Genomic DNA, 7834 nt, shown 5'->3' on the forward strand with positions numbered 1-7834 from the left:
TGTGGGAGCTAGGCCTGGCACTTCCATGGGCTTCTTTGCAACTTTGGAGTTGACCGTTGTGTAGGGTCAAGGTTGAGAGTGTGGACTTCAAAGCCAGTTAGTTCTACCACTTGTTGGTTGCACGACCTTGGATCCATTGGGCTTTGTTTTCTTACTGCAAATTGAGCTGTAAGGACAGTCCCTTCACCCTGGCCGGGTAGCTCAGTTGATTAGAATGCTGTCCCAAGGGTTGCAGGTTCAATCCCGGTCAGGGCACACACAAGAGTCAACCAATGAATGCATAAATAAGTAGAACAACTTGATGTTTCTCTCCCCTCCCCCCACCTCTCTCTCTAAAATCAATACATAATAAATAAGTATCAGTCCCTTCTGCCCTGGCCGGAGGGCTATGTGGCTAGAGTGTTGGCCTGGGCACCGGAGGGTTGTGGGTTCGATTCCCCGTCAAGGTCCTGCACCTGGGTTGCAGGCTTAGGCTCGATCCCTGGCCTGGTGGGGGCACTTGCAGGAGGCAACCAATCAATGTGTCTCTCATATCGATCTCTCTCTTTCTCTCCGCCCCCCCACCCCCCTCCACTCTCTCTCTGAAAAGCAATGGGGAAAATACCCTCTGGTGAAGATTAACAAACAAAGTCCCTTCTGTGCAGGGTTATAGTGAGGGTCAGGTGGATGATGCACCTGCACTATGCAGAACAGTTTCTGGCACAGTAAGTGCTTGGCAAGTATTAGCTGTTATTATAACTCCCACTCCAAACCTCAGCTTCTTCATCTGAAAAGTGACAGATCGAAGGGGTGTTTGCTGAAAAATGCCCAGGTCCCACCCCAGGCCAATTTATGAATCAAGATATCTGCGACTTTGGGCGTTATCAGTTTGTTTGTTTTTAATATATTTTATTGATTTTTTACAGAGAGGAAGGAAGAGGGATAGAGAGTTAGAAACATTGATCAGCTGCCTCCTGCACATCTCCCTACTGGGGATGTGCCTGCAACCCAGGTACATGCCCTTGACCGGAATCGAACCTGGGACCCTTGAGTCCCCAGGCCGACGCTCTATCCACTGAGCCAAACCGGTTACGGCTTGTTTTGTTATTTGTTTTTTTCTGGCATTAGCAGCTTTGAAAGTCCCCTCCCTGATGCCATGTTGTTGCCCAGTAAGGACTGAGACCCCTGGATGTGTGGTCTCCAAGGTTCCCCCCAGCCCTGACTGCTGGAAACCAAGATCAACAGTAATTAATATAAATGTGAGAAGTCCCCCAGCAGGCTGAGTTTGAGCTTTGATATTTGATAACAGGGTGAATATTTGCATTTTGTTACCTACTGCTGACTCAATGGCCTAAAGCAAACTCCCCCCAAACCTGAATCTTACTATTTACTAAACATTACCACTGATATGTCTGTTTGCATTCCTAAAAGGCAATTGTGTGTTCTAGTAAATAAAAGCAGCTGGGAACGGAGACTCAGTGGAACTTGACTACTACAGTTGAGTTTTCCCTGGCTCCCCCCCCATCATTTCAAAATTAATATTTCTTGTCTTGTGTGTCAATTTGTGCGTCAGCTCTTTCTCCAAGCCTTTGAACCCAAAAGCCATGCTGGCAGTGGCCTTTCACACCTGACCCCTGAAAACTCTTCAATAGCCCTAACCGGTTTGGCTCAGTGGATAGAGCGTTGGCCTGTGGACTCAAGGGTCCCGGGTTCGATTCCGGTCAAAGCATGTACCTCGGTTGCGGGCACATACCCAGTGGGGAGTGTGCAGGAGGCAGCTGATCAATGTTTCTCTCTCATCGATGTTTCTGACTCTCTCTATCCCTCTCCCTTCCTCTCTGTAAAAAAATCAATAAAATATATATATTTTTAAAAAATCTTCAATAACTGACATAGTGGCTCCCCGTCCTGTATCACGTTGGACTCTGCACCACCCTGAAGGCGCTGCAGTTTGATTGAGAGCCATTACTACCTGTGTGGCCGGAAGCAGGTCCCTCCCCATGCACCTGGACTGAGTCCTCCTCTAAAGAATGAGAATAATGCCCTAGCTACGCTCACCTCCCAGGGCTGCCTGGAGATCATGTTTCCTGATAAGACGTGCTGTAAAGGTAGGCAATTATAGTATTCCTTCCCTCAATAAACAGTTATTAAGGGCCTAGCATATGCCCTATCTCCTTTACACATGGTGACTACTGAGTCATAAGCTCCTGGGAGATTTGTCTTGAACCATCAGACAAGTCAAGTTCTCTAGCTAGCCCTTTTTTTAAATTTATTTATTTATTTTTAAAGCTCCCGCTGGGTATCAAATGAGTCAATGAGTGGAAAGAACCTAGAACAGGCCCTGACACATAGTGAGTGCTCTATAAACAGCAGCTCCTGTTACCACAGTGGTGGTGTTGTGACCATGCCCCAGGGCTGGTGTGGAGAGGGGCCTAGGAGCAGGGCACACACGGAGCTCTATGCAGAGAGATAGTGAGGGTGCACTTGGGAGGCAGGTGAGGCTGGACTTGGGTATGGAAGAGTGGGGTGTGTGGGGAAAGTAGAGGGGGACATTGAGCGCTTTGAGAGTGCTGGCTCCTGATGGAGGCCTGGTGAGATGGTCGGCTCAAGCGTGAAAACGGCCCCTTGCGTGTCCCAGACACTGTGCTGGAGGCTGGGAACACAGGGAGGGCCCCCTTCCCCAGCCTCTGCCCACAAGGATTTCCCCGAATGGGGGAAGACAGGTGTGCAGACGGAGTCACTAGCGGCGACACCTAGTCCAGTCTTCGTGACCCCAGTAGCTGGAGGAGAAGTAGGAGTTGGTCAGAGGGCAAAGCCTGTGCCAAGTTCAAGCAGGTCACCTGAGATGTAAGAAGAGAGGTCGGGATTATGGGAATCTGGGGTGCAGACGATGAGGCTGGAGATACAAGCAGAACTGGGTCACGGAGGACTTTACAAGCCTCCCAAGGAATCTGTACTTGATCCCAAATACAATGGGATGCAGGGTTAGTTTGAAGTCTTGTGGAGACAGACCGAGGCTGATATTTTGGAAAGATGGCTGTGGTTCAGGGAGGAGGAAGGATCAGAGCAGAGGCAAGGGTGGAGGCAGGGGGGCTAGCTGCGACGTCCTGCGGGTACCAGGCCAGGGGGATGGAGATCAGAATGGGGAGCTGGAGGCGGTGCACAGAATGGAGACAGATTCTGGAGGTAAGACCCACAGGACTTGGGTACTCCCTGGCCAAGGGAAATGGAGGGGGAGCAGAGTGGGGCTGGGTGTGTTGGGAAGACAGGGGGGCGCCATCTGAGACATCCAAGGAGGTCTGGCAAGTATGGGAGCTGGGGGTAACCCCTGACCTGGGAATGCTTGGAACCCTCTGCTGGGAAGTCTCTGGAGTGGAGCGGCCTGGCCCAGTGCCAGGCTCCTATCTTTGGAACAGGCTCGGAGGCACCCTGTCAGGGGTGGGACCCTCCCTGGCCAAAGGGAGAGATGTGCCCTTCCTGCTCCAGGGCCCGCTTCCGGGGAAGAAGCAATGGAGATAGGTGAGTTCAGGGAACTCCCACCCCCACCTCCCAGCCTCTGGTCTTAGGTGTGGCCCTGGGGAAAAGTTCCAAAGAAGAGGCCAGAAGCCAAGCGCCCTGGTCCTGGAGTGCGCAGGGCATCGAGGAGCGGTGGTGTCACCGGGTTTCCGGGGAGCTGGTGTAAATGACCCCCCCACCCAGGTGACTACGATGGGCAATCCCTGAAGCCCTGCCTGGCCAGCTCAGCACACTTCTCCATCCCCGGCCCCTCCCTCGGCGCCTCCGTGCCTCCTCAGCTGCTCTTTGCCCTCCCTCATTAAGCGCGGTTTCTGGGAGAATGTGATTTGAATTAGCTCTTGGGAGCAGAATCACAGAAACCAGGAAAGGGGAGCCCTGGGGAGGGGGCAGTGAGTCATGTTTCCATGTGTATTTTCCAAACTTTCCGATGGGAGCTTGGAAAACAACACTCTGTTGGTTGCCAGCTTGGACCTGGCTCTTCAGGGGTCCCTTGTTCTGTGTCTGGAGGTCTTAACGGCTGTGTCCTGGCCCACCCTTCAGGCCTACTTTGCTTCCTGGGATCCCCGACCCCTCGGGACCAGCTCATGCTACTGTAGGGACCTGGAGAATTCCCTCCTGGGGTAGAGTTTCAGTTTTTGCATTTCAGTGACAGCCCTCCATCTGCCCCCATTTCAGGGTGGCCAGGGGGCCTGCAGCCCTTCAAACTTTAAGAACCTGCATCAGCACCGGGAGCCTGGGCTCCAGGAACCTCCTCTCAGCCCCAGCAGCTTCCTCTCTGTGCCCTTTCCTCCCATTTCTGTACCCCAATTCCAGAGGGCCCGTAGCAGAGGGTGAGAACCTATCACACACACACACACACCCTGCCCCGGGGAGAAGCCCTGCAAAGCAAAGACCTCATCCTGAGATCTCTGTGCCTCCTGTGCACGGGACACACCTTGGGCCCTGGGAAGGGGCATCGTTCTGCATACGGACACAGAGTCCCGGGCAGGGCAATGGGTGGGAACCTTGAGGATGGTGGAGGGGTAGGGGAGGGCAGCCCTTGCCCATAGCTGGCTCCTCCTTGCAGGCTGTGAGCTTTTCTACCCTTCCCTAAACTCCCATCTACTTCCTTGGGGGTCTTGGACTAGCTGTCCCTCTCCCCTACCCCCACCCAGCTTCTGTCTCGTCCTTCCTGGCAACAGTTGCATTTCCTGCCGTTGCTGTGCCCATGCCAACGACAGCCCACATCACATGGGCCACATCTGGCTCCGATTGAGCACACCCTCCCATCTTTTGTCCCTCCCCCTCCTCTGCCCAGGGGCCAGAGCAGGGAGTGCCTCTGTGGACCCCTTTTCTCTGGGCCCATCAACAACCCTCCACCTGCCCCAGTCACAGCCTCTGATGGCCCCTCCTTGCTCTCCTTTCAGTTTCCTCATCCTCTCTTCCTGTCTCCATCCCCTGGTCCTCTTGTCTCCATCCTTCAGCATCTCTTTCCTCACTGTCTCCTGACTCCTGGGACCACTCCCCTTTCCAGCCCCCACTGAGCAGCAGGGCGGGAAGGGCGCATTTTGTAAGGTTTGAGTCCCCCGAGCTGGAGGACTGAAGTGGGGGAAGGCCTGGCAGCCCAGAAATTAAATTCCCCCTAGTCCAGCCCTCTGGCCTGTTGCCAGGTTGAGGTAGGGTGGGTAGAGGTGTCCCCAAGGTATGTGCACATGGAGGGATACAGCCAGCCTTCTGGGTGGGGGAACTGCGTGGCTCACTCTGAGCTGCCTTTTGTGAAGGATGGGGTGGAGCTTCAAAGGCCTTCTGGCTACTGGCCTCCCTCCACCTTCTTCCCTGCTTAGCAACCGTTGCTGGGTAAATATTTGCCCCACCAGGATCTGGGGCGAGAGCTGCTGTGTCAGCCTGGGCAGCTGCCCCTCTCCTCAATTCCTGGGTCTCTCCTCTGCCCTGGCCCCCTCCCTGGCCCCCTGGCCTGGACTCCAGATGTGATTCCTAATCCCCTCACTTCAAAATTCGCCTGCTCCTCCCTGACCACATCCCACTGGGAGCCCAGCTGGCTATCACTTTTGACAATCATTGCTACTCATTGAGCCTCAGGTCCTCACCTCTCTGTTTTAAGTTAAAGCCACCTAAGCTTTAACTCAGCTCCCTGAAGCTCCAGGGGGCGAGGGGTGAGGGGATGTAGGATGTTTTGCTGGGCACCCTATCCATCCTCCATCCTCCATCCTCAGGCCAGGAAGCTCTGCTTCAGGAAGCCAGCACCATTTTCACCTCCTCTGGGGCTAGAATTGAGAGAAACGTGGCCAAGAGGAAACAGATGCCCCCTTGGCCCCTCCCTGGGCAGCCTGAGAGCAGCCAGCCTCAGCCTGTGCATCCTGTACCTCCAGCCCGGCTCCCACGGCCCCGCCCTCCCCAGTGGTCTCCCCATTACCTGTCACTGGGATGAAGAGCGCCTTAGGGGTCGAGGGCCAAGGTGAGGTGGGCTCTCTGGGGTGCTTTGTAAGTTTGGGACTTATTTGGTAAAGATGGCTAATGGGGTGCTGCTCTGGGCCCGGCCTTTGGGCTGGTTTAGGGATAGTGGGACAGAGGACTCTGGGGAGTTGGACCGAAGCAGGTGTAGAAATGAAGGGGCCTGCACGATGCCCTAAGACTCCTCCTAAGAACTTGCTCTGAAGTTCTGGCTTCTAGGCAATTAATGATGAAGCAAAGGATATCTATTTTTTTCTATTGCTTTTTAGAGTGGAAGGAAGAGAGGGAGAGGGAGAGAGAGAAACATCGATAAGAGAAAGCAGGTGTAGAAATGAAGGGGCCTGCACGATGCCCTAAGACTCCTCCTAAGAACTTGCTCTGAAGTTCTGGCTTCTAGGCAATGAATGATGAAGCGTTGGCCCAAGGCAGTCCCTGCCCCATCCCACAGGCCCTCCCTCCAGGAGCTCCTGATGGGCAGAGGCCCTGCCTATCCACCTGCCCCACCCGGCATTCCCTGCCCCTTCTCCAGAGAGGGTCCCCTGCGCTGCCCATCATCAGGACATTTGCTGATTAACCGCCATCCTTGTGAGAGTTTCCTTTCCCGTTGCCTTCAGGGGCCTGAGTGCCAGGGGGACTCTGAGGAGCCTGAGGGCTGCGGGGGCTGCAGGGGTTGGGGACAGGGGCGGATTTATCAGGAGGGGGATGCAGGGGAAGCTTCAGAGCACCTCAGCTGCACAGGCCCTTCCAGGACAAGGAGCCTGCCTCTGTTTCCACATGGTCACATGTCCGTGTGAAGTTTATAAAAAGATATTCTTAATCCTTACCTTTGGATATTTTTTTCCATTATTTTTGAGCTTTTTAGAGAGTGGAAGGGAGGGAGAGGGAGAGAGAGAAACATCAATGAGAGAGACACACACCAATTGGCTGCCTCCCGCACGCACCCCTACCCGGACAGGGCTGGGGGTTGAACCTGCAACTCAGGTATGTGCCCTGGACCGGGAATAGAACCCACGGCCCTTCCACTCACAGGCCAATGCTCTAACCACTGAACAACAACAGCCAGAGCCATTCTCCCATATATATATATAATTGATTTTTTACAGAGAGGTTGGGGACAGGGGCGGATTTATCAGGAGGGGGATGCAGGGGAAGCTTCAGAGCACCTCAGCTGCACAGGCCCTTCCAGGACAAGGAGCCTGCCTCTGTTTCCACATGGTCACATGTCCGTGTGAAGTTTATAAAAAGATATTCTCATATATTTTTTTGCTGTTGTTAATCTTCATCCGAGGATATATATTTTTTTCTATTGCTTTTTAGAGAGTGGAAGGGAGGGAGAGGGAGAGAGAGAAACATCGATCACCTGCCTTCTGCACACTCCACACTGGGGATGTGCCAGCAACCAAGATACATGCCCTTGGCAGGAATGGAACCCGGGACTCTTGAGGCCGCAGGCCGACGCTCTATCCACTGAACCAAACCGGTCAGGGCAATTTTCCCACTTTTTAAAGAGGGACTCCCCACAAACATTGGAAGAACATGTAGGGAGACCAGCTGTCAGTTTGCCAGGGATTGTCCCGGTCTTAACGCTGACGCCCAGGGCACGCCTCAGCTCTCTGCAAACCCAGGCAGCTGGCTGCTCTGGTTTCAGGCCCCACACGCAGTAGGTCTGCACCTGGATGAGGGGAGGGTGCAAGGGAATCCCTCTGGGCCTCACTTCCCCGAAGTGTGTAGGGTCAGGGGCGTGGGGCCCCTTTCCTCCAGCCCCTTTCCAAGAGTTGTGGCGCTTCTGTTTGTTTCCTTGGCAACAAGGGAGAGGAAATCCCTATTTAGGAGCCGGGGAGGCCCCGGCAACGGCGCACACACAGACACACACAGCCTCTCGCGGGCC

The sequence above is a fragment of the Myotis davidii genome, unplaced genomic scaffold, assembly GCF_000327345.1.
Source record: "Myotis davidii unplaced genomic scaffold, ASM32734v1 scaffold208, whole genome shotgun sequence".
Lineage (NCBI taxonomy): Eukaryota > Metazoa > Chordata > Mammalia > Chiroptera > Vespertilionidae > Myotis > Myotis davidii.